At 41.4% G+C, this 25,573-nt stretch overlaps 1 protein-coding gene and 1 long non-coding RNA gene across 2 annotated transcripts in view; both read right to left on the bottom strand.

Annotated features, from left to right (window-relative positions):
- The window catches only part of LOC105464255 (zinc finger protein 729-like), a 424,831-nt gene that overhangs the window by 345,408 nt on the left and 53,850 nt on the right, over window positions 1-25,573 (bottom strand).
- Window positions 574-3,019, bottom strand: LOC139360360 (uncharacterized). Its single transcript, XR_011617691.1, has 3 exons — window positions 2,947-3,019; window positions 1,642-1,796; window positions 574-735 (listed from the first exon to the last, which is right to left on the bottom strand). It is a non-coding gene; the product is annotated as an uncharacterized lncRNA (long non-coding RNA).

The following is a 25,573-nucleotide window of genomic DNA, read 5'->3' as shown; positions in this document are numbered from 1 at the left end:
CAAACTACAGTTGAATGTTCACATATGACAGACACAATCCACACTGTGGGCTGTGTCTATGTGTGAAATTCAGGACCTCTCCAATGGGCTCTGCCCGTGTGTGAGGGTGATAATTTCACCTGTTTACTGTGCCCTGTGATGGCACTTTCTGTACCACTCAAGGGCTTTGTAAGATATGTAAAAGAAAAGTAATCTGTTATGACCTTCATACAAAGGGAAGGATCCAGGATCCTACTAATTTTTTTTGGTCTAGCTGTGGGAGACAGCATCTTCTCTATTGGCTGGTTTGAGGTATGAGAGTAATCAACACACGCTGGGCACAGTGGCTCACACCTGTAATCCCAGCACTTTGGGAGGCTGAAGTGGGTGGATCACTTGAGGCCAGGAGTGTGAGACCAGCCTGGCCAAAATGGTGAAACCCCATCTCTACTAAAAATACAAAAATTAGCTGGGCATGGTGGCAGGTGCCAGTAATCCTAGCTTCTTGGGAGGCTGAGATGGAAGAATTGCTTGAACCTGGGAGGCAGAGGCTGCAGAGGGTCGGGATCACTGAACTGCCCTCCAGTTTGGGCAACAGAGCAAGACTCCATCTCAAAACAAACAACAACAACACAAAGAGTAATCAACACACATGTGAGCTGGCCAAAATATATGGCATAATTTTACCTGTGGGTAGGAAGTGAGCAGCAGAGTCACATCACATAGTTTTTTGGCAAGGATATGTCACAATCTTCCCTGAGGGCAGAAACCAGACGGGAGCCATATTACCGAGGCGCTCAGCCGCAGATATATAACAATCCGCTCCTTAAAGCACAGTACAGGAAGTAGTCACATGACCTGGGTGCTGAGCCTAGTGATAGGCCACAATGCTCTCTCTGGGCACAGCCTTGGAAGGAGAGACACATTACCTGGTGCCTGGGTCCAGTGATATATCACATTTCCTATAGGCAAGATGCAGGCAAAAGAGAAGACAAATCCCTTGGGTTGTTGATGCAGAGATGTTTTACAAGGTCCCTTGTGGGCAGGGCCCAGGCAGGAGCATTTCATCCCAAAGCTACGACGTCCGGCTATATGTAATAATACCCAAAATATTCCAGGCCCAGGAAAAACAGAAGAGTAGCATCACTTAGGTGCTGGGCCCAGTGATGTGTCAAAATCCCGCCTTTTGGCAGGGTCCAGGCAGAAGAGGAGAGTCATATCAGCCAGGTGACGAATGAAGAGATATGTTATAATACCTTTGTAGGTAGGGCCCAAGCAGGAGATGTGCGGGATAGCACTGGGCCCAGGCAGGAGAGGAAAGTCACATCACCTAGGTGCTGGGCCCAGTGACATATCACAATCTGTTCTTGGGCATATACCAAGCAGTAGAAGAAAGTCAATTCAGCTGGGTACTAGGGCCAGTGATATGCCACACTTTGCCATATCCCTTTGTGAAAAGTGCTAAGACAGAAGTATAGGCTTACATCAGCTAGATGCTGAGTTCAGTGATATGACAGAATTCCATCCATAAGGCCCAGGCAGAACGGTTAAGTTACTCTGGGTCTGGGAAGAGGCATATGTCACAATCACACATGCAAGAAGGTCTAGGGATGAGATTAAGAATCCCACACATGCCCTGGTTCTAGGTAGAAGAGTCAACACCTTCTGTAGGTTGGGTCTAATTACATGAGTCACCATCTCAAAGGTGGGTTGGATCTGTGTATGGAAACCTCAATCCCTCCTGTGCACTGTGTTCCCTTGATGGAGTCAGAGGCTCACAGGCGTGCTGAATCTTGGTCTGAGGGTCACCAGCTCACCTGTAGACGAGATCCACATACGTGATTCAGTTTTCCAACTCTCAGCTGCGTTTGTGGGTGAGGTTCTGAATCTCCACAGTGGGCTGTGTTCATGTGGGAGAATGACAATCTTTACTGTTGGCAGGGTGTGCACAGGAGTGGCATAATCTCACCTGTGTGCTTGGCCCTGTTAGGACACTCTCTGTACTATCCTAGGGCTTTATACAGTTTGCATGAGAGCCACCATCCAGTCTGAGACTTTCTTGCAGGTGTGAACCTGTGATTGTATCTGTGTCGCTAAACCCAGGTAGGAGAGTCAACATCTCTCCAGTGTTCTGTGTCCAGATAGGAGAGCCCTCACCTTCTTATGAGCTGCATTTAAAGATGTTTCACTGCCTCAAATCTGACCGGATGCTCACATATGACAGTCACAAATCCAACTGTGAACTGCATCCATGTGTAAGATACACAAGTGGGGTCTGTCCATCTGTGAGGGTTACAATTTTAACAGTTGATGGGTTGTACACACATGCAAGTCAACCTCACCCGTACGCTGGGCTCTGTGATGACACATTGTGTACAATTCAAAGGCTTTATACCATATGTGAGAGTGTGCTAATCCCCTCTGACCTGCATAAAAATAGGAGACCCAGAATCATACCCATTTTCCTAAGCCTAGCTATGGGAGACAGGATCTCAACTATTGGCTGGTTCAAGATATGAAAGTCATCATATGACTTGTGAGCTGGCACAGTATATATGTAACAAATCTGTGTGTGAGTAGGTAGTGAGCAGGAGAGTCATATCACCTGGGTGCTGGGCCAGAGATTTGTACAACATTCCCTGAGGCAAATGACCAGGCAGAAGAGTAACATCACCTGGGTTCTGAGCCCAGTGATATGTCTTAATTCTCCCTGTGGGCAAGGTTCAGGCAAAAGAGACACATTATCTGGTTTCTAGGCCCAGCACTATGTCACTATATTTCCTGTAAGCAGGGTGAAGGTGGAAGAGGACAGTCACATGTTTTAGTTAATGGATGCAGAGATTTGTCACAAGGCTTTCTGTGAGCAGGGTCTATGCATGTGCCTCCCACCCCCTATGTGTGGAACCCAGTGATATTTAGACAATACCCAAATATGCAGGGCTCAGGCAAAATAAGAATGTTCCTCACCTGGGTTCTGGGTCCAGTGATTTGTTACAATCCCCTTTTTTGGCAGGGCCCAGGCACAAGAGAAGAGGCACATCACCTAGGGGATGAATGAAACAATATGTCGTAGTGGACAAAGCCCATGCAAGAGAGTTGCATCAACTCAGTGATAAACCCAGACATATGTCACAATACACAATGTGGGCAGGGCCAAAGCATAAGAGGGGAGTCACATCATCTAGGTGCTGGGGATAGTGACACATCACAATCCCTCCTTGGGAAGAGTCTAAGCAGTGGAGGAGAGTCACATCACCTATGTGCAGGGTCCAGCAATGTGTCACAATACCCCTGAGGAAAGAGTCCGGGCAGTATTTTCACATCAGCTGGGTGCTGGGCCAGGCGGATGTCACAATCTTTTCTGAAAGCCAGGACCAAGCAGGAGAGTCACATCACCTGCATGCTCGGCCAGTGATATATTACAATTCCCTTCTAAAAGCGGGGCATGGTCAGTAGAGTCACGTCAGCTAGTTTCTGGGACCAGTAATATGTCACAATGCTCCCTGGTGGGCTAGGTCCAGGCTGGAGAGACACATGACTTGGTTGCTAAACCCAGTGTTATGTCACGATCTTCCCTGAAGGCAAGGCACAAGCAGAAGAAAGACATCCTCTAAGTGACAGATGCAGAGAAATATCAAAAAGCCCCCTGTAGTCAGGGCCGAGGAAAAAGTCTCTCATCTCCTAGGTGTTGGACTTAGCAATATGTCATAACACTGAAAATAGGCAAGGCCCAGGTAAAAGAGGACAGTCACATCACTTAAGTGCTGGATCCAGCGATAAGTCACTATTCTGTTTCGCAGGGCCCAGGAAGAAAAAGTGAATCATATCACGTAGGTGACTAACAAAGTGATGTGTAATAATCCCCCTGTGGGCAGGGCCCATACAGGAGAATCACTTTACCTAGACATTGTGCTCAGCCGTGTGTCAATATAGCAATGTGTGTACAGCCCACGCAGGAGAGGAGAGTCACAGAACCTAGGTGCTGGGCCCGGTGATACATCACAATTTCTTACTGGGCAGAGCTCGAGCAGTAGAGAAGAGTCATACCATGGTTGCTGGGTCTGACAACATATAAGAAAACCCCTTGAGAAGCGGGATCAGGTAGAGTCACATCACCTAGTTGATGGGCTCAGAGACATGTCACAATGCCCCCAGGTGAGTAGGACTCAGGAAGAAAAGAAAAGTCACATAATCTAGGGCCAGGGCCAAGCCATATTTTACAGTCACCCCAGTGGGGAGTGGGAAACTGAAGAAACTGTCATCTGGGTACCAACCAAAGGTATCTCTTGAATGAGAGGAGGAACAAACACAGGGTAACTCATTTCTGTTAAACCGAGACAGAAGCAGAATATACTACTCTTGTCAGCCTGAAACAATTCTCTTCTGGATATCCTTAAATGTCTCAAAAATGTGACTCCTGAACATAGACCCAAAATAAAGGAAATGTTGATTCCAGTCCAGACCTGGAACCTGGACATATGCAGGACAGTTCATCTCATTCATGGCCCTGCCTGCAGCTGTGATTGTGACATACGCCTCTGTCCAGCACCTGAGTGATTCCACTCTCCCCGCCTGGGCTCAGCCCACAGATTGGATTGTGACACATCACTTAACTCAGAATTTAGATGATGTGACTCCATTCTCCTCTCTTGGCACTGCCCACAGGGAACACTGTGACAACATGACTGCATGTTACACTCCGGTTATGTGACTCTTTTGCCTGTGCCTTGCCCACATGGGCCACTGTGACATATTGCTGGATCTAACACCCAGGTGATGTAACTCTATGACTGAGTCCCTGCCTAAAAAGTGCATTGTGACATACCTCTGTGCTCATCATACAGGTGATGTGACTCTCTTTTCCTGCCTGATTCCTGCTTACAAGAGGTATTGAAACAGATTGCAAGGCCCAGCAGCTAGCTGATGTGACTCTTCTATTCTTTCTGTGTTTTGCCCACAGGGGACATTATGACATATAATTGGGCCCAACACCACGGGAATATTACTCTTTTGTCTTGTTCCTGTTCCCAAAAGGCATTGTGACATATTGCTGACCACAGCACCAAGGTGACATGAGTCTTCTACCTGGACCCTGTTAACAAGTGGTATTGTGACATACCTCTGGACCTATCAACTACTTGATGTGACTCTTCTCTTTTACCTGGGCCTTCTCCATATAGGAGATTGTGACATAACTCTGGGCCCAGCACCTAAGTAACGTGACTTTTTTTTTTTTTGGACCATGCCCACAGAATGGAGAGTGATTTATCACTAAGCCCGGCACACATGATTTAATTCTTCTGACTGATCTTTGCCGACAGGAATCATTTTGACATATTTCTGAGTTCATCACCTAATTGATGCGACTCTTTTTTTTTTTCCTGACTTGTCCATAGTGAACTTTGCTATGTGTTGCTTGACCCAGCTCTTGACTCTCCTCTCATTTTTGGAGTAACAAAGTAGCCAGAGCCATGACCACAACTATCACTACCTGTAAAAAAATGTAATATTTGAGTAGAGTATTCTTGTCCTTCCTTTTACCCACGAGCTGGCTAGTCAGGTCAGGGAAGTTTCATTTTCTATTTAGAGTAAGCCTGAGTCTCTCCTGCTTGGCTTATCATTGGGCCATCAGCTCAAAGTCACTGGGAACCCTCTCACAATCACCTAGGCATTTTTGAGACATTTAAGGATGTCCGGAAGAGAACGGTTTCAGGCTGAAAAGAGTGGTATATTCTGCTTCTGTCTCGGTTTAAGAGAAATGAGTTATCCTGTGCTTGTTCCTCCTCTCATTCAAGAGATACCTTTGGTTGGTACCCAGATGACAGTTTCTTCAGTTTCCTGGTACTTGAGTGAGAAACATGGAGAAGGTCTGGAGACTCAAAGAGATAAAATAATTGCTTTCATTTCATATGGCTACTCAAAGATAGATGAAGCAGTTGTGGTCCCAACCATCTAGGAAGTTTTAGTCCAGACTAGCAACTACACACATGGTTGAATTAGGCATCATGTGGTTTGTACAATGAATAGATGTGTGCAGAAAAACTTGGGCTTTATTTGGTACATGTTCTTTATATTGTTGTCATTTCAGATGTCATCAACTGAAGCGATGTTTATGGACAGAAAAGTTGTTATTATTATTTCTATTTTTTTTTACCTTGCTAAGTACATTATTTATCTTGTAATAAAATTACCCTAGAAAACCTTAAAAGATCTGTTTAAGTTGCTTATGAATATATGTTATCAAATTGACAGGACAGTGACTGAAACAAATTAAAATTACACAAATCTTAAGATTTAAGTTTCTCTTAGGTAAACTTAGGAAAAACAAAATGGAAAACACCCCAGTAGCATAGAGAACAGAATTCTACGTAGGATCCACTTCCTGCCCCAGTTCTCTTCAGATTCACCCTTTATGGGGGCCTTATTTAGGTCAGGTCCCACCCTGGAGTCTTGCCTCACAGAACTGATTAGAAGAGATTAGAGTTTTGGGTGATGAATTCTACTGCCTTTCTAGAGCTAGTGCTCACAATTTTCTGAAATCTAAAAGCAGATAAATGGAAAAAATGTATATATTTTAGGGTCTAATCTTTTAACTGTTAATTAAAACCAGTGTCTGCAGAGACACTCCATTTAGCAACTTGTGTAATATTCCTGCAAACCCAGTAGTTGCCCCACGAATCACCAAACAATTAAATATAAACACAATACAAACGTATTGCTTAATAAACATTGAATTAGTACACGTGTAAATGTTGTTTTCCAAATACAGACTTATTCACACATCGCTGCCTTCCATTTTCTCTGTAAACTTTAATGAACCAGAAAAAAATGTGATACTTTTGGATAGATATTGGTTGTCTTCCTTTGTACCAAAAATATTTGTGTTGTGACAAGAGTGCCGAGTATAAGGGACTCTGTGCTGTGCCTGCTTTCTCTAAGTAATGCTGATAATAAGCCCAGGAGAACAACATCAGCATTGGCAAGAAACTTGTTTAAAACACACATTCGGCCGGGCGCGGTGGCTCAAGCCTGTAATCCCAGCACTTTGAGAGGCCGAGACGGGCGGATCACGAGGTCAGGAGATCAAGACCATCCTGGCTAACCCGGCGAAACCCCGTCTCTAGTAAAAAATACAAAAAAATAGCCGGGCGAGGTGGCCAGCGTCTGTAGTCCCAGCTACTCGGGAGGCTGAGGCAGGAGAATGGCCTAAACCCGGGAGGCGGAGCTTGCAGTGAGCCAAGACCCGGCCACTGCACTCCAGCCTGGGTGACCGAGCGAGACTCTGTCTCAAAAAAAAAAAAAAAAAAAAACCAAACAAAAAACAAACAAACAAAAAAAAACACACACATTCATGGACACTTTCCAGACCTGCAGAATCGTATTACATACAGTAGGGCCAAAAATTGCCAAGTGAGTTAGAAGCTCATTAAAGCCTCAGAGGCAGTGTTTAGCTAAGCGGTTATTAGCTCTGGTTTCTAATTAGGATTACATGGCCAATTTGCAGAAATCTCTACTTCTGCCCTCCCGACAGGCTCTATTTATCGTTCTGGAAGCACTCTTTTTTTTTTTTTTTTTTTTTTAATTAAAGGCTTCATGTAACTCTAAGATGAAGGCAGAATCAAGTATAAAGGGTTCAAGATACATGTGTTAAGTTTCATCTATGCACTAAAGGGTGGTCAGAGGGCTTATTTTGTTTGGATTAGGGAGGGACAGGTCAATGTGGCTAATATTACCATTATTGTAGAAGAAATTGCTGGTGTCTGTGGCTGGGGAGGGCCCCTGAGGGCAGAAAAGAGAAAACTTGTATACTTTTTCTGCATAGAGCAGCTCATTGTTTCTGAATCTCTTCTGTTATGAAGGATAGAAATGTGTGAACTTTTTTTGCAGGTCTTGGTCTCCCTGTGGGTGTGGTGGTAGCAGATAAACAGGTGGTTCTAACACCTTTAAAGGCATATTCTCAAGATGCCGGTAGAATTTGTCCAGAGAATCTTATCTGAGGAGGAATCCCAGAGAGGAAGAAAAAATTAAAAATAAAAGACTTTTTGTTTAATAGATAAATATGTCTCTGATAAGAGCTGTGTCCTCTCTGCCTCCTGAAATGTTACGTGTTTAGTTCTTGCCAAACTTTACTTCTCTACTCGTGCTTGTCCTACCTAATGAGTTTGCTTTAACTACTTTTTAAAATTCTTATGATACTCAAGGGTCTCTGAAAAATATTTCTTTCTTATCTATCAGAACCTTCTCTAAATTCTCTACCTCAAGGTTTCTTCTATGCCGTGCAGAATTCTCACCATGAATTTATGATCTGTAATATTAAAAATGTTCTTTTTATGGCTGTTAAATATAGGAAGATGTAGATACTCAAGATTCATATTGGGGAAAAGCTGTGGCCCTTAGTAAAGATGGAGGACATGTAATGTGGAGCTTCTATCTGTGTCCATTAGCTCTATGCAGAACAGAATTAAGAAAATGCTTATGTAAACTGGATGACAATTATTAGCGAGAAAGCTCTGAAAATAATATTACAAGATATCTGTTCTCTATGGTGCTAAAGAAAGACTACTTAAAATCACTATTAAAACTACAGAATATGAGATGTATTTGTATCTTGAATTTTGCATAAAACTGATGTCACTTTATAGTTAAATTCAGACTGTAACTTACTTTTGGAAGGCACTATCCCAGAAGTGATGCTCTGTTCTTCCGTGTATATCAGTAAATAATAAAAATTTGTTGAAGTTCAGTTGATGTCAATTATTCACCTGGTTAAACAGCTCTCTGACACACCAGGCGCAGTGGCTCACTCCTGTAATCCCAGCACTTTGGGAGGCGGGTGGATCAACTGAAGTCAGGAGTTCGAGTCCAACCTGAGCAATATGGTGAAACCCCGTCTCTACTAAAAATACAAAAATTAGCCAGGCATGGTGGCATGCACCTATAGTCCCAGCTGCTTGGGAGGCTAAGGCAGGAGAATTGCTTGAACCCAGGAGACAGCCGTTGCAGTGAGTGAGACTGTGCCACTGCATTCCAGCCTGGGGGACAGAGCGAGACATCATCTCAAAATGAGTAAGTAGATAAATAAATAACTCTCTGACATAATTTTTCACTATAAAGTTAATTATTTTTCTCTTTATCATTAAGTATCTTTATGTAGGTGTTGTGCATAAACCATCACATTTAATCTGGCAGCTACACTTTTGTCTTAGATTTTCCTTGTGTATATCCGTCTTTGAAAAATGAAGGCTCTCATCTCTGGTTACAGGCCAGAAAAACTGGGAAAAACGGCCAGGTGCGGTGGCTCACGCCTTTAATCCCAGCACTTTGGGAGGCTGAGGCAGGTGGATTACCTGAAGTTAGGAGTTTGAGAGAAGCCTGACCAACATGGTGAAACCCCATCTCTACTACAAATACAAAAAATTAGCCGGGCGTGGTGGCATGTGCCTGTAGTCCCAGCTACTTGGGAGGCTGAGTCAGGAGAATGGCTTGAACCTGGGAGGCGGAGGTTGCAGTGAGCCGAGATCACATCATTGCACTCAACCCTGGGCGACAAGAGCAAAACTCCGTCTCAAAACAAACAAATAAACAAAAAACTGGGAAAAACCATGCTCCTACACCTACTGAATGCTTGACAAAATATTATTCTTCGGTCAAAAACAGGCATTACTGGTGAGCTTCTCAGAAATTCAGAAACTCAGATTTATTCCAGATCTTCTAAAATAAATACGCATAACAAGATCTCCAGCTTATTGTACACATTAAAATGTGAGAGGCACCTTCTAACTCAATGTGTCTTTTTGATCTGAAAAATATAAACAACTCATTCTGTGTGATGTGAATATAGCAGTCAAAAATTACATGTCTGTGTTCATGCCCTTAATTTTATACTTTATTATCCGGAAAAGTATCTTACATACACTGGTGTTGTGGATCTTATGCCATTTTGTTTTCTCAGAGTTATAGAATACATTAGAGAATATTTATGTGTTGAAAATTATTCTATTGTATAATATTCATCTTCCTATAAGTTAGAATCCATTCTCTTTACTGTCATTTCACATTGAGTCAAATAAAAAATTCTGCCCATGGCCACATGGTAAATATATGCATTTCTGTGTGTGCGTGCGTGTGTGTGTGTGTGTGTGTGTGTGTGTTTCAGGGACCATTGACATTTAGGGCTGTCACCACATAATTTTCTCTGGAGGAGTGGCAATGCCTGAATACTGCTGAGCAGAATTTATATAGAAATGTGATGTTAGAGAACTACAGAAACCTGGCCTTTCTCGGTGAGAATAATTTCAATAAAATAAATTCCTATTATACCCTAAATGTTTCATTTCTCTTTTCTGTAGAATATGTTTTAGTAATTTATGCTTTGCATACAAGAGTTTCAGATCCCTGTTTTCTGAAAACAGAGATCTGTAAGTGTAGATAGGAATTTATTCAAGATGTTTTATTTTTACCTGAACTATCCACATTCCTGAGCTGATCTGTATCTTTCACTGTATATTAGTGGTAATTCCAGAAATTTAGTGGCATAAAATATTGTTGCCCACACCTTAAAATCTACTTGCCACAACCAATTTGTGATTCAATAGTACGGGGTAGTCAAATTAAGAACCTACAAATTGAAAATGTTTTCTAAATATTTAGAAATTTCTGTTATAAATTAGGGTTTGGATATTAATTTACTAGAATATTCTGTTCCTTTTTTTTTTTTTTTTTTTTCTTTTGAGATGGAGTCTCACTCTGTCACCCAGGCTGCAGTGTAGTGGCACAATCTCAGCTCACTGCAACTTCCGCCTCCCGGGTACAAGCAATTCTCCTTCCTCAGCCTCCCGAGTAGCTGAAATTACAGGCATATGCCATCACGCCTGGGTAATTTTTTGCATTTTTAGTAGAAATGAGGTTTCACTGTGTTAGCCAGGATGGTCTCCATCTCCTGACCTCATGATCTGCCCATCTCGGCCTCCCAAAGTGCTGGGATTACAGGCATGAGCCACCATAATCTGGCCATATTCTATTACTTTCTTTTTACTGAGCATGTTATTTGGAGAATGTGAGCAAGATTCATGTTATTTATTTTTAATGAAACAGGTATTGCTGTCTCTAAGCTAGACCTGATCACTTTTCTGGAGCAAGGAAAAGAGCCCTGGAATATGAAGAGACATGAGATGGTAGCCAAACCTCCAGGTAGGTGAGAGTGAACACAATGGACAACACAGATGAAAGGTTTAATGTTTAAGAAGCCAGTTCTCAAAATGTGATCTGAGAAGCTGTGCTCCAAAGGAAGTAGTTTCTGGGAAGCCTGAGATTTTAAAAATACTTCTGTCACCTAGGGGCATCTTCTATCTTACGCTTTAAAATTCTCTAAGGATTCTACTTTCCCTTCAATGATCTTTCTTCAAGTTTACAGTGACAGCCAAAGTCGTCTTATGGCATAGAAGAAGCTGCACAATCTGACTGTGTTTCTATTGTTACTGGGGACACACAAATATCTGCATAGTTTTGAGAAACTCTATGTTAAAAAAAAAAAAAAAAAACAACTGGCTTCTTCACCTCACAATTGTTCTCTTACCATGTGATATGTTCAGTTCCTCTTGCTTTCTTCCACAATTGTAAGCTTCCTGAGACCCTCACCAGAAGCAGACAATGGCACACACTTCTTGTACAGTCTGCCAAACTGTGAGCCAAATAAATCTTTTTTCTTTATAAATTATCTACTCTCAGGTATTTTTCTATATGCAAAGCAATTAATAAAGTCTATAATGTTGTCTACATTTTCTGGTTTCTTGTTACTCTTATCTGAATTTTCTATTTATTGAAAATGGGAATCCCAGCACTTTGGGAGGCTGAGACGAGCGGATCACAAGGTCAGGAGATCGAGACCATCCTGGCTAACATGCTGAAACCTCGTCTCTACTTAAAAAAAAAAAAATTCAAAAAACTAGCCGGGCGACGTGGCGGGCGCCTGTAGTCCCAGCTACCCGGGAGGCTGAGGCAGGAGAATGGCGGGAACCTGGGAGGCGGAGCTTGCAGTGAGCCGAGATCGCGCCACTGCACTCCAGCCTGGGCGACAGAGCGAGACTCCGTCTCAAAAAATAAATAAAATAAAATAAAATGGGGTCTTGATGTCTACAACTTTTATGTTGCTATGTATTTCTTGCTTCACTTTTGTCAATATTTATATATTTTGGAGACCCATTTTTATGCATAGACATATATTTATTTATTTATTTATTTATTTATTTATTTATTTATTTATTTTTGAGACGGAGTCTTGCTCTGTCGCCCAGGCTGCAGTGCAGTGGCCGGATCTCAGCTCACTGCAAGCTCCGCCTCCCAGGTTCACACCATTCTCCTGCCTCAGCCTCCCAAGTAGCTGGGACTACAGGCGCCCGCTACCTCGCCCGGCTAGTTTTTTGTACTTTTTAGTAGAGACGGGGTTTCACCGTGTTAGCCAGGATGGTCTCAATCTCCTGACTTCGTGATCCGCCCGTCTCGGCCTCCCAAAGTGCTGGGATTACAGGCTTGAGCCACCGCGCCCGGCCAGACATACATTTAAATTGATATAATAGTTATAGATTCCTGGTAAATTGACCCATTTTACCATTATATAATATCAATCTTTGTTTCATACTCGTACTTGACTTAAAGCATATTTTGTCCAACATAATTATGACCACCTCACCTAATCGTGGCTACTATTTTCATGAAATATAGATTTTTTTTAATTCTGTTACTTACAGTCTATTTGACTAAGTGCTAAAATGGGTTTATTGTAGAGAACATATTGTATGGTTTTATTCTTAAGCCGCTCAGGCATCTTATTTCTTTTCCTTTTAATTAATTAATTTATGAAATATGGTTCCACTCTCTCAACCAGGCTGGTTTGCAACGGTGTGAACATGGCTGTGAGCTGCAGCCTCAACCTCTCAAACTCAGAAGATCCTCTCATTTCAGCCTCTCAAGTAGCTGGGTTACGGGCATGCGCCATCAAGCCCAACTAATTTTCTGTAGAGACTGAGTTTCCTCAAGTTGCCCAGGCTGGTCTTAAACTCCTGGGATAAAGTAATCAGCCCACCTTGGCCTCCCAAAGTCCTGGATTACATTTCATTCTATTAAGTAGTTTAATTAATTTATTTTTAAAATGATTGCTTAAATCATTAAAACTACTATTATCAGTTTTACTATTATTGTTTTATGTGTTTTTTGTAGATATGTTTTTTTCTCATTTCCTGCTATACTGACTGTATTTTTGTTTAATTTTGTAGTGACATGCTTTGCTTGTTCCTTCATTTTATTTTGCATAGTTTCTATAAAATGTTTGTAATCAGCAGGGCACAGTGGCTCACGCCTGTAATCCTAGCACTTTGGGAGGTGGAGGTGGGCAGATCGCCTGAGCTCAGGAGTTCGAGACCAGCCTGGGCAACACGGTGAAACCCCATCTCTATTAAAATACAAAAAGTTAGCCAGGTGTGGCAGGGTGCACCTGTAGTCTCAGCTACTCGGGAGGCTAAGGAGAATTGCTCAAACTTGGGGCGAGGTGGCGGGCGCCTGTAGTCCCAGCTACTCGGGAGGCTGAGGAAGGAGAATGGCGTAAACCCGGGAGGCGGAGCTTGCAGTGAGCCGAGATCCGGCCACCGCACTCCAGCCTGGGCGACAGAGCGAGACTCCGTCTCAAAAAAAAAAAAAAAAAAAGAATTCTACATGTCTCTGTATATTTACCTTTAATAGGCTGGGCACAGTGGCTCATGCCTGTAATCCCAGCACTTTGGGAGGCTGAGTCAGGTGGATCACAAGGTCAGGAGATCTAGGCCATCCTGGCTAACACGATGAAACCCGTCTCTGCTAAAAATACAAAAAAATTAGCCAGGCATGGTGGCAAGCACCTGTAGTCCCAGCTACTCTGGAGGCTGAGGCAGAAGAATCGCTTGAACCCGGAAGGCAGAGGTTGCAGTGAGCTTAGATTGTGCCACTGCACTCCAGCCTAGGTGACAGAGTAAGACTCCATCTCAAAATAAAAAAATTAAAAAATAAAATATTTGTGGCCGGGCGCGGTGGCTCAAGCCTGTAATCCCAGCACTTTGGGAGGCCGAGACGGGCGGATCACGAGGTCAGGAGATCAAGACCATCCTGGCTAACACGGTGAAACCCCGTCTCTACTAAAAAGTACAAAAAACTAGCCGGGCGAGGTGGCGGGCGCCTGTAGTCCCAGCTACTCAGGAGGCTGAGGCAGGAGAATGGCGGAAACCCGGGAGGCGGAGCTTGTAGTGAGCTGAGATCTGGCCACTGCACCCCAGCCTGGGCGACAGAGCGAGACTCCATCTCAAAAAAAAAAAAAAAAAAAAAAAAAAAAAAAAAAAAATTTACATTCAACAAAGAGCTTTATATTTATATATGGTTTTATGATACTGTCCAACATCATTTTATTTTTCAATGTAAAGGACTCATTTAGTATTTCTCTTGTTTTTTATGCAGAGTCTCACTATTTTGCTCAGGCTGATCTCTGGGTCTCAAGTGATCTGACTGCCTTGGCCTCCTAAAGGTGTAGGGTTACAGGCATGAGCCACTGTGCCTGGGTATCATGCAGCACTTTTTTTTTTTTTAGATGAAGTATGGCTTTTTCACCCAGGCTGGAGTACAGAGGCGCAGTCTCGGCTCACCACAACGTCTGCCTCCCGAGTTCAAGTGATTCTCCTGCCTCAGCATCCTAAGTAGCTGGGATTACAGGTGTGTGCCACAACACCCGGCTAATTTTTTTGTATTTTTAGTAGAGATGGGGTTTCACCATGTTGGCCAGGCTGGTCTTGAACTTCAAGTGATCTACCCTCCTTGGCCTCCCAAAGTGCTGGGATTACAGGTATAAGCCAATGTGCCCAGTCTGTCTTTCTTTCCTGCTTGCTTGCTTTTCTTTCTTTCTTTCTTTCTTTCTTTCTTTCTTTCTTTCTTTCTTTCTTTCTTTCTTTCTTTCTTTCTTTCTTTCTTTCTCTCGCTCTTCCTTCCTTCCTTCCTTCCTTTTCTTCTTTTTTTTTTTGATGGAGTGTCGCTCTGTTGCCCAGGTTGGAGTGCAGTGGTGTGATCTCAACTCACTGCAACCTCTGTCTCCTGGGTTCAAGCAATTCTCCTTCATCAGCCTCCTGAGTAACTGGGATTACAGGTGCCTGCCACCACGCCCAGCTAATTTTTACATTTTTAGTAGAGATGGGGTTTCACTACATTGGCCAGATTGGTCTCAAACTCCTGACCTCAGTTGATCTCCCTGCCTCGGCCTCCAAAAGTGCTGAGATTATAGGCGTGAGCCACTGCTCACGGCCAGCATTTCTTTTAGAAATGTGCTAGTGCTGATGAACACCATTACTTTTTTGTTGTGGAAAGTCTTTATTTTTTCTTGTTTTTAAAATATAATAATTCCTGGCCGGGCGCGGTGGCTCAAGCCTGTAATCCCAGCACTTTGGGAGGCCGAGACGGGCGGATCACGAGGTCAGGAGATCGAGAGACGATCCCGGCTAACACGGTGAAACCCCGTCTCTACTAAAAAATACAAAAAAATAGCCGGGCGAGGTGGCGGGCGCCTGTAGTCCCAGCTACTGGGGAGGCTGAGGCAGGAGAATGGCGTGAACCCGGGAGGCGGAGCTTGCAGTGAGCTGAGATCCGGCCACTGCACTCCAGCCTGGGCGACAGAGCAAGACTCCGTCTCAAAAAAAAAAAAAATAAATAAATAAATAAATAAATAAAATATAATAATTCCTAATCAAGTATTGTTGATATTTTTTATTTTATTACATCAAAACTTGGGAAGTTCTCAGCTTTTTGTTGTTGTTTTTTGTTTTTTTGTTTGTTTGTTTGTTTTTTGTTTTTTTTGAGATGGAGTCTCTCTCTGTTGCCAGGCTGGAGTGCAGTGGCTCCATCTTGCCTCACTGCAACCTCCACCTCCTGGGTTCAAGCGATTCTCCTGCCTCAGCCTTGGAGTAGCTGGGACTACAGGCATGCGCCACCATATCCAGTTAATTTTTGTATTTTTAGTAGAGAGAGGGTTTCACCATATTGGCCAGGATGGTCTTAATCTCTTGACCTCATGATCCCGCTCATGTCGGCCTCCCAAAGTGCTGGGATTACAGGTGTGAGCCCCCACGCCAGGCTGGCTCGGAGTTTTTTTAATCTTCAAGTAACCTGTGTACTACTTTTTTTCTATATTCGTCTTCTAAGATGCTGTTCATGATTAGGTTGATCTATTTGATGGTGTCCAATAAGTTTACATTCTATGTTTTAATTTTGTTTTGCAATTTTATATTTCTGTGTTATATATTTTAGGGCGTGCCACCTCACACCAGTTAACTGTGTTTTGATTATTTCGTTTATATTATAATGGTGCATGACCATATTTATCTAAAGTTTAAGACAATGTGGAGCAAAATCAAATATAATGAATCAGCCATATGTCTGTTGTCAATATAACTCTCTCTCTGTTTGCCTAAATAAATATTATCACTGTATTTCTTATAACTTGTACATTTGTGGTGTAGGCTTGTTGTGAATGGTTGTTTAATCCTCTGTAGGTGAGTAGTCATAAAAATTATTCTAATTTCAACATCCTATTTATTTGTGAACCTGTATTATTTTTGGGTGGAAGAAACGCTATTGGATTGGAAGGTAATTTTAAAGCTATCGTAAGTCCGTATCTCTTTTAAGTATTATTGTTCATTTTTACTTGCCAAAATCATGTAACAAAATTTACAGTAAAATATTTTTAAATATTCAGTTTAGTTATATTAATTATATTGATATTGCTATGCAACATATCACTAGAATGTTTTTATCTTGTAAAGCTAAATCTGAATACACGTTAAACAACTATCATTTTTTTATTTTCTGGCACTTTTCAAACATCCCTCTGTTTTCTGTTTCTAAGAGTGCAACTACTTTATATATCTTATACAATATCTGTCTTTTTGTGGCTGGTTTATTTCATTTTGCACAATGTCATCAAGACTTATCTTTATATTTGTTAGAATATTTTATTTTTGAAAACAGTGTGCCGGGCGCGGTGGCTCACGCCTGTAATCCCAGCACTTTGGGAGGCCGAGGCGGGTGGATCACAAGGTCAGGAGATCGAGACCACGGTGAAACCCCGTCTCTACTAAAAATACAAAAAATTAGCCGGGCGCGGTTGTGGGCGCCTGTAGTCCCAGCTACTCGGGAGGCTGAGGCAGGAGAATGGCGTGAACCCGGGAGGTGGAGCTTGCAGTGAGCCGAGATCGCGCCACTGCACTCCAGCCTGGGCGACAGAGCGAGACTCCGTCTCAAAAAAAAAAAAAAAAAAAGAAAACAGTGAATTTTCATTTATCTTTTGAATTGTATCTACTGAATGATTTGTTGACAGAAATTTGCACTGCTTTTGCCTACTGGCTTACAATAACAATGCTGCAATAATTATGGGTATGCAAATAACTGTTCATATTACCATATATGTGAAAGTTTGTGTATGTGTTGCATTATTAGTATACTTTTATACCTTTACACTCATGCCAAATTGTTTTAATTCTTTAGCTTTATAATGTATTTTGAAATCAGGAACTGTAATGCCTCCAACTTATTCATTTTTTAAAAATATTTTTTGGTACATTATTCCTTGCAATTTCATATACTTTTGCATTTGCTGTTTTTATTTCTTTAAAAATGCAATGAGAAATTTTTAAAACATTGCATTAAATCTGTAGATTACATTGAGCAGTATAAACATCTTCACAATATTAATTATTTCAACTTTTCACCAAGAGCATGCTCAAGAGTGTATTGTTTAATTTGCAGACATTTGTGAATTTTTCAGGTTTCTTCTATTGTTTTTATACTCTTATTCAATTTTGGTATAAAAAGTAATCCACCCAATTTTAGTTTTAAAAATTTGTTAAGACTTCTTTTTTGGCCTAACAGGTGATCTATCAAAGAGAATGTTATGAGCTACTGCAAAGGGTGTGTGTCCTATGTTGTTGAGGAGTATTCTCTATATCTTTCTTAGGAATCATTGTTTTATGTTGCTTGCAAATCTTATGTTCCCTTACTAATATTCTGCTTTGTCTTATTTTTATCACTGAACATAAGGTATTGAAATATCTTACTATAATTATACTGCTCTCTGTGTGTTTATTTAGTTCTTTCAACATTTACTTTATATATTCAGAACCCTAATGTGAGATACACACACACACACACACACACACACACAAACTTATGTACAAATTTGTCATAGGTTCCCAGTGCATAAATCTATTGTTGTATTATTGTTGGCTGGGCATGGTGGCTTACACCTGTAATCCCAGAACTTTGGGAGGCTGAGGCAGGTGGATCATGAGATCAGGAGATTGAGACCATCCTGGCTAACAGGGCGAAATCCTGTCTCTACTAAAAATATCAACAAAAAAAAAAATTAGCCAGGTGTGGTGGCATGCGCCTGTAGTCCCAGCTACTCGGGAGGCTGAAGCAGGAGAATTGCTTGAACCTGGGAGGCAGAGGTTGCAGTGAGCCAAGACTGCACCACTGCACTCCAGCCTGGGCGACAGAGTGAGACTCCGTCTCATTTTTAAAAATCTATTATTGTTGAATGTCCTTCTTTGTCTCTTTTAACTTTTGACATAAAATACATTTTGTAAAATATGACAGTTTTTTACTTAAGATGTAGCTTATGTAATATTATTTTGACCTCTCCTGCTCTCATAAGGTTAATATTTACGTGGAATGCCTACTTCACTCTTCCCACTTTTAGTCTTTTTTTTTTAATCATTTAATCGCAACTGATTCTCTTGGAAAGGCAAGGTGGATCTTAGTTTTTAATTTTTTTAATAAATTATTTTATTGAAATATGTCTCATAAAATACGAAAATTTAAAAAATACAAAGAAGTGTGTTTCTTGATTGGAAAGTTAGTTTTATATATATTTAAATAATTTTCTGAAAGACAAACACTGGCTAGTGTTATTTGATTATTTTATTTGATTCTTGTATCTTTGTCTCTCATTTTCTCTCTTTTTGTCTTTATTTGTGTTTGCTTTATTTTTGTATTAATATGCTTTCACTTCTTTCTTATTTTTGTGTGTGTCTATTCAGGGTTTAGGGGAAAAGGTTATCCTCATTTTTCTGATATTCATTAGTGGTCCGTGTTTCTATTTCTCTTATTGAGTATTATTCAATTTATTTGAAACTCTTAAAATTAATCTATTAACCTTCATTTTATGATTGCTTTCTAAAAATGTCATATTTTTCTGATTGAGCCATGCTGGTCTAATATTACATATATATTGTAATCCGTGATTGAGATTTGTACATTTAAAAAGCTACATGTTACAATCTTTATAATGTACCTTTGTCCTGGCATAGTCTGAAACCTGTTGTCTGGGCTGCAGATTCTGGGAGTCTCTCAAACATGTTCTTAGGATGTGTGTAGTCTGAAATTTGGTGTTTATTTCTTAAAGGAGTTGATTCATGTTTCTCCTTAGTAGTCATCACTTGCTACACCTGTTTTCTGTGTGTGGTACTGCAGTCTCTTTGCTGCTGTAATATTTACCTTTGGTCTCAGTAGACTCAAACTGTCATTCCGAAGTATGCCACAATTTATTTCAGTACTTTATGTCACGAGGGACAGAAACCAGTGTCTGGAAAGGCCTCTAGAAGCCAGAAATAAGGATAAATGTACCATTTTGTTATTGTTGTTGTTGTTGTTGTTATTAAAAAAAACCAGGAGTTGGCAATTTATCTTTTTTGTTTGTGTTTTTTTTTCTTTCTTTCTTTTTTTTTTTTTTTTTTTTTTGCAGAGTCTCGCTCTGTCACTCAGAATGGTGTACAATGACATAATCTTGGCTCACTGCAACCTTTACAACCAAAGTTCAAGTGATTGCTTCACCCTCCTGAGTAGTTGGGACTATAGGCATGTGCCACCATGCCCGACTAATTTATGAATTTTTAGTAGAGATGAGGATTTTCCATTTTGGCCAGACGAGTCTTGAAATCTTGACCTCAGGCAATCCACTCACCTTGGCCTCCCAAAGTGCTGGGATTACAGGAGTAAGCCACAACGCCCAGCCAGCAATTTACTTCTTTTTTTTTTTTTTTTTTTTTTGAGACGGAGTCTCGCTCTGTCGCCCAGGCTGGAGTGCAGTGGCCGGATCTCAGCTCACTGCAAGCTCCGCCTCCCGGGTTCGGGCCATTCTCCTGTCTCAGCCTCCTGAGTAGCTGGGACTACAGGCGCCCGCCACCTCGCCCGGCTAGTTTTTTGTATTTTTTAGTAGAGACGGGGTTTCACCGTGTTAGCCAGAATGGTCTCGATCTCCTGACCTAGTGATCCGCCCGTCTCGGCCTCCCAAAGTGCTGGGATTACAGGCTTGAGCCACCGCGCCCGGCCACTTCTAAATGCCCTATGCTGTATTGGGGAGCAGGAAGAGCTGTGTTGAGAAACTGTAACAGACTCTTTCTTCCTGCTAGACTTTTTGCTTTGTGCTTTCCTGGGGGCGCTGCACACACTTAACTCATTTATAAAGTTTTCACAAATGTATTTTGGTTAGTATGTTTTTGTTACATTTATAGGTCTATGAAAAAATTAGTGCCTATGTTATTTTGCTGTGCCATCTTGCTTATGTAGTTTGTATAATTTTATAAGTTATATTTGTAAAGTATATTCATCTGAGTGTAGCAAGTAGAGTAATTTGTTGTTTATATTGATTTCAGTTATGTGTTCTCATTTTACTCAAGACCCTTGGCCAAAGCACAGCATAAAAGATTCTTTCCAAAAGATAATACTAAGAACATATGCAAAATGTGGACATGAGAATTTACAATTAAGAAAACACTGTAAAGGTGTGAATGGTGTTAGGATACACAAAGAAGGTTATAATGGACTCAACCGATGTTTGACAACTACCCAGAGCAAAATATTTCAGTGTAATAAATATGTGAGTCTTTCATAAATATTCAAATTTATGTAGAAATAACATAAGACACACTAAAAAGAACTCCTTCAAATGTAAAAAAGTGGGAAATCATTTTGCATGCTTTCACACCTAATTCATTATAAGAAAATTCATACTACAGAGAATTCCTACAAATGTGAAAAATGTGACAACGATTTTAAATGGTCTTCAATTTTCACTAATTATAAGATGATTTATACTGGAGACAAACCCTACAAATGTGATAAATTGCACAAAGGCTTTTAACTGGTCTTCAGCCTTTACAAAACATAAAAGAATGCATACTGGTGGACACTCTTCATATATAAAGAATGTGGCAAAGCTTTCAACCAGTCCTCAAACCTTACTGAAATAAAAGAATCCATACTGGGGAGAAACCATACAAATGTGAAGACTGTGACAAAGCCTTTAACCATTTCTCACACCTTACTACACATAAGATAATGAGAAGAAATACTACAAATGCAAAAAAGAAAAAAAAAAAAAGGCAGAGCTTTTAAGTGGTTCTCAAAATTTATTTAACATGAGATAATTCATGTTGGAGAGAAACTCCACAAATTTGAAGAATATGGCAAAGCTTTTAACCATTCCTCAACCCTGAAACTATTTCTATGGAATAAAACATGAAGTGCTCCTGATTATTGTAAATACAAAACTGCATGCAGGATTGTGTGAAGACAATGCCAGGTTGGGCTGCCAGAATGAGCCAACAGTACATGATGTGCTTCCCGCTGCAGAGAGCCTATAAATGGACATGCAGTCAGGGAGGTTTCACATCACCAAGATTCCTATCTCAGAAAAGCAGATGTTCATAGCTTTGGTAATGGAATGTGACCCTTGTGGAGAGCCTATAAATGGATGCATGAGGGGGACCTGTTCATATGGGTAAGATAGGGCTATAAACGCCCTCATCTTGCCACTGCTCTTCTAGGCCTCTTTAGGGTTAAGGCACACTCCCTTCTGAGAATTTGTAGTCTAACTGGTTGTCTATCTTCATGTCCTGTTTCTATTCATTGTTTGCAACCAGCTTTTGCTGCAACTCTTACTGCTGATTAATATCTTGCTAATCATAGGTTATGGAAAGACTGTGTTTCTGTTTTAAGGCTCTGTTAGAAATTACTGATGCACACACTATATTGTAAATTCTTATCTCTGTATACTGTACTTCTGCATACCAATGTTATGCTAAAAAATTACTTCATCCCCATTTGACCATCTCACCTCATAATCAAATGACCCTAAATCCCTCACTAACCTACCCCCGCCCTCACTAAACTTAATAATAAATGCTGGTATATCCAGTGCATTGGTGGCATCACAGGGCCAGAAGGTGGTGACCCCCTTGGACCAGCTTTCACTATCTTGTGTGTGTCTATTATTTCTAGACCTGCCGATCCACCTGGGAACAAAGAAAGAGCCCCATTGCATTGTGGGCTGCTGGCCAGATCCCACAATATTTGGTGCCCAATGTGGCCTTCTTTGTTCCTCAGCTCAGTACACTCTGAGTGCAGATTTGTGATGACTAGTCTTCAGTCACAACGGTAAGATCTCTGGGTATGCATTTTCCGATTCTTCCCTCTTTTCGGGTTTGTTGACCAGTATTATTCCAGGGTTATTATGGGACAATCACAGTCTAAACACCAGGCTTATCTGTCTTTTATTAAACTTCTTCTTAAACAGGATGGAATCAAGGGTGATTCCAATAACCTTATTCTCTTATTTCAGACTATTGAAAAACATTGTCCTTGGTTCCCTGACAAAGGTTCTATGGACCTGTTAGACTGGGATAGAGTTGGCGCCTCTCTCTGCCAACTCATGAGAGATGGTGTTTTACTTCCTATTTCTGTTTGGACTGACTGGACACTTATTCATGTTGCTTTACTTCCTTTTCAGTCTGGTGACCCTCTTCAACTGCCACAAATTAATGCAGATGGTGAGCCGCTCCCTTTTCCTCGGGTACCTGAGTCTCCTACTAGTCCTCCTTCTGATGATGAGGAGGAATTTGATCTCTCCTTGTTTTCTCCCCAAGACGAGGAACCTGGTGATGATCCCCTTCCTCTGCCTCTTATCTTGGAACCTGTATATGTTAACTCTTTCTCTACTAAGCTGTTGCCCCCTCTGCCAGAGGAGAACGTATGACACTCATTTGAATGGCCTGTTTCTCATTCCTCTCATCTTTCTAAGCCTACTGTTTCTTTCAATGCTCTGGGACCCCTTCTTCCAGAGGCTTGGAATCCTGCTTCCCCCCAGTCTGCTTCCCGGTGCCCTCACTCTCTTTCTCTTCCTCTGCCCCTACACAATGGATGTGTGAGTCACCTGTTTGGATAAAGCAGTGGCTGCTTTCCAAACACAAGTTGGAGGTTTTAATTGAAATTGTTAATGATTTACTACAAGCAAACACTATTGAGCCCTCCTTGTCTCCATGGAACTCATTCATGTTTGTTGTACCAAAAAGTCAGGAAAATGGAAGATGGTAACAGACTTAAGAGCTGTTAATGCAGTTATTAAACCTATGGGGGCATTACAACCCAGTATGCCCTCCCCCTCCATGATTCCTAAGGAATGGCTTTAATTATTATTGACCTTAAGGATTGCTTTTTTCATATTCCTTTAGACAAGTCAGACTGTGAAAAATTTGCTTTCACTATCCCTTCCATTAACAATTCAGCTCCCTCAGCTAGATATCAATGGACAGTTTTACCTCAAGGAATGATTAACAGTCCTACTATTTGTCAGTTGTTTGTCGGTACTGTGTTACAACCTATCCGACAGGCTTTTAAAAATAATTACATTCTTCATTATATGGATGATATACTGATTGCTGCTCCCACTAAAGATGAATTAATTCAATGTTTTACCTCTTTTTTTTTTTTTTTTTTTTTGAGACGGAGTCTCGCTCTGTCGCCCAGGCTGGAGTGCAGTGGCGCGATCTCGGCTCACTGCAAGCTCCGCCTCCCGGGTTCACGCCATTCTCCTGCCTCAGCCTCCCGAGTAGCTGGGACTACAGGCGCCCACAACCGCGCCTGGCTAATTTTTTGTATTTTTAGTAGAGACGGGGTTTCACCGTGGTCTCGATCTCCTGACCTTGTGATCCGCCCGCCTCGGCCTCCCAAAGTGCTGGGATTACAGGCGTGAGCCACCGCGCCCGGCGTTTTACCTCTTTAAAATGAGCCTATTGCAGTAAAGCTTTTAAAAATTTTCTTGATATGTGGCATATTAAACATATTACTGGTATTCCCTATAACCCACCAGGCCATGCTATTGTAGAAAGAAGTGACAGAACTTTAAAATTACAGTTACTCAAACAAAAAGAGGGGGATAAGGAGTTGTTTACCCCTCACATACAACTAAACTTGGCATTGCTCACGTTAAATTTTCTTAATATTCCTAAATCTAGTTCTGTTACTGCTGCCGGAAAACATTTCTCTGGTAACCGTTTCACGGGAAGTATGGTGGAAAGATGTTCAATCTAATATATGGTCAAAAGGTTCTATTTCAACGTGGGGAAGAGGCTATGCTTGTGTTTCCCCGGGTCAACATCAATCTCCTGTTTGGATTCCTACTAGACGACTGAAATTGTGTCCTGAAGATGCATGCAACAACGAGACAGAGAAATTTGCTGAGAAAACGCCACAGCAGGAAATAACTAACATATTCAATCATCAAAAAGAAGAAAATAACCATGCTAACTCCTTTACAATAGACAATACAGTCAGCCATCCTGAACAACTCGTCTCCAGCAATCCAGGTCTGGCTCGTCCTCTGCCTCCTCCTGACGACACTGATCCTTCTACCCTCTGTCACTCCACAGACTGTTAAAAACTATACATATTGGGCCTATATTCCTTTTCCTCCTCTTATTTAAGCCATGACATGGATGGACGCTCCTATCGAGGTCTATGTTAATGATAGTATTTGGATCCCTGGTTCTGTAGATGATCATTGTCCTGCCCAACCTTCAGAAGAAGGAACCCCTTTCCATAGCACTTTAGGTTTTAGGTATCCACCTTTGTGCCTGGGACCCGTTAATGGATGTCTCTCATTAGATATTCAAACTTGACTGGTCACACTACCGTCTGGTCACTCTCTCCCTCCTTTAGGACACTTGGTATGAGGGCTCTCGTTAAAACCTCTAAGGCTGACCAAAATAGGAATCTCTGATTATATTCACACATCCCAATATAAGCCTTTAGGACCTGTGTGTCCTCTCAACTTGTCTTCAAATGCTGACAAATTAATATGGAAGGATTGTGTTAGTCCAGAAGGAACCATGTTATCTAATTCTTCTCTCTACACCATTGTTGATTGGGTTCCTAAGGGTTGTATTACTAATGATTGCTCTCAAGGTCACAGAGATTGTCAACATTTTCTCTATGATATTACTTATCAAGAAAGTAGTGACAACCCTCCCCTATTATATCCTAGATTTAACTACTTTTTTCCTTTTAAGTGGAAAGGGGCAGGGGTTGCCCCTCCAAAACCAAGGCTCGTTGTTCCCCACTTAGGACCTGAACGTTCAGAATTATGGAGATTAACCATAGGTATGACTAGTATGCGTTTGGGCTGGAGAAAGTGTTATAAGTAAATCCAGCTTGTCACCTCAAATCTAAGACAACAGATTGATTCACACTACTATTC

This window comes from Macaca nemestrina, chromosome 20 (assembly GCF_043159975.1).
Source record: "Macaca nemestrina isolate mMacNem1 chromosome 20, mMacNem.hap1, whole genome shotgun sequence".
NCBI lineage: Eukaryota > Metazoa > Chordata > Mammalia > Primates > Cercopithecidae > Macaca > Macaca nemestrina.
Note: the sequence above shows the minus strand (reverse complement) of the source record. Positions and strands in the feature narration are given on the sequence as shown.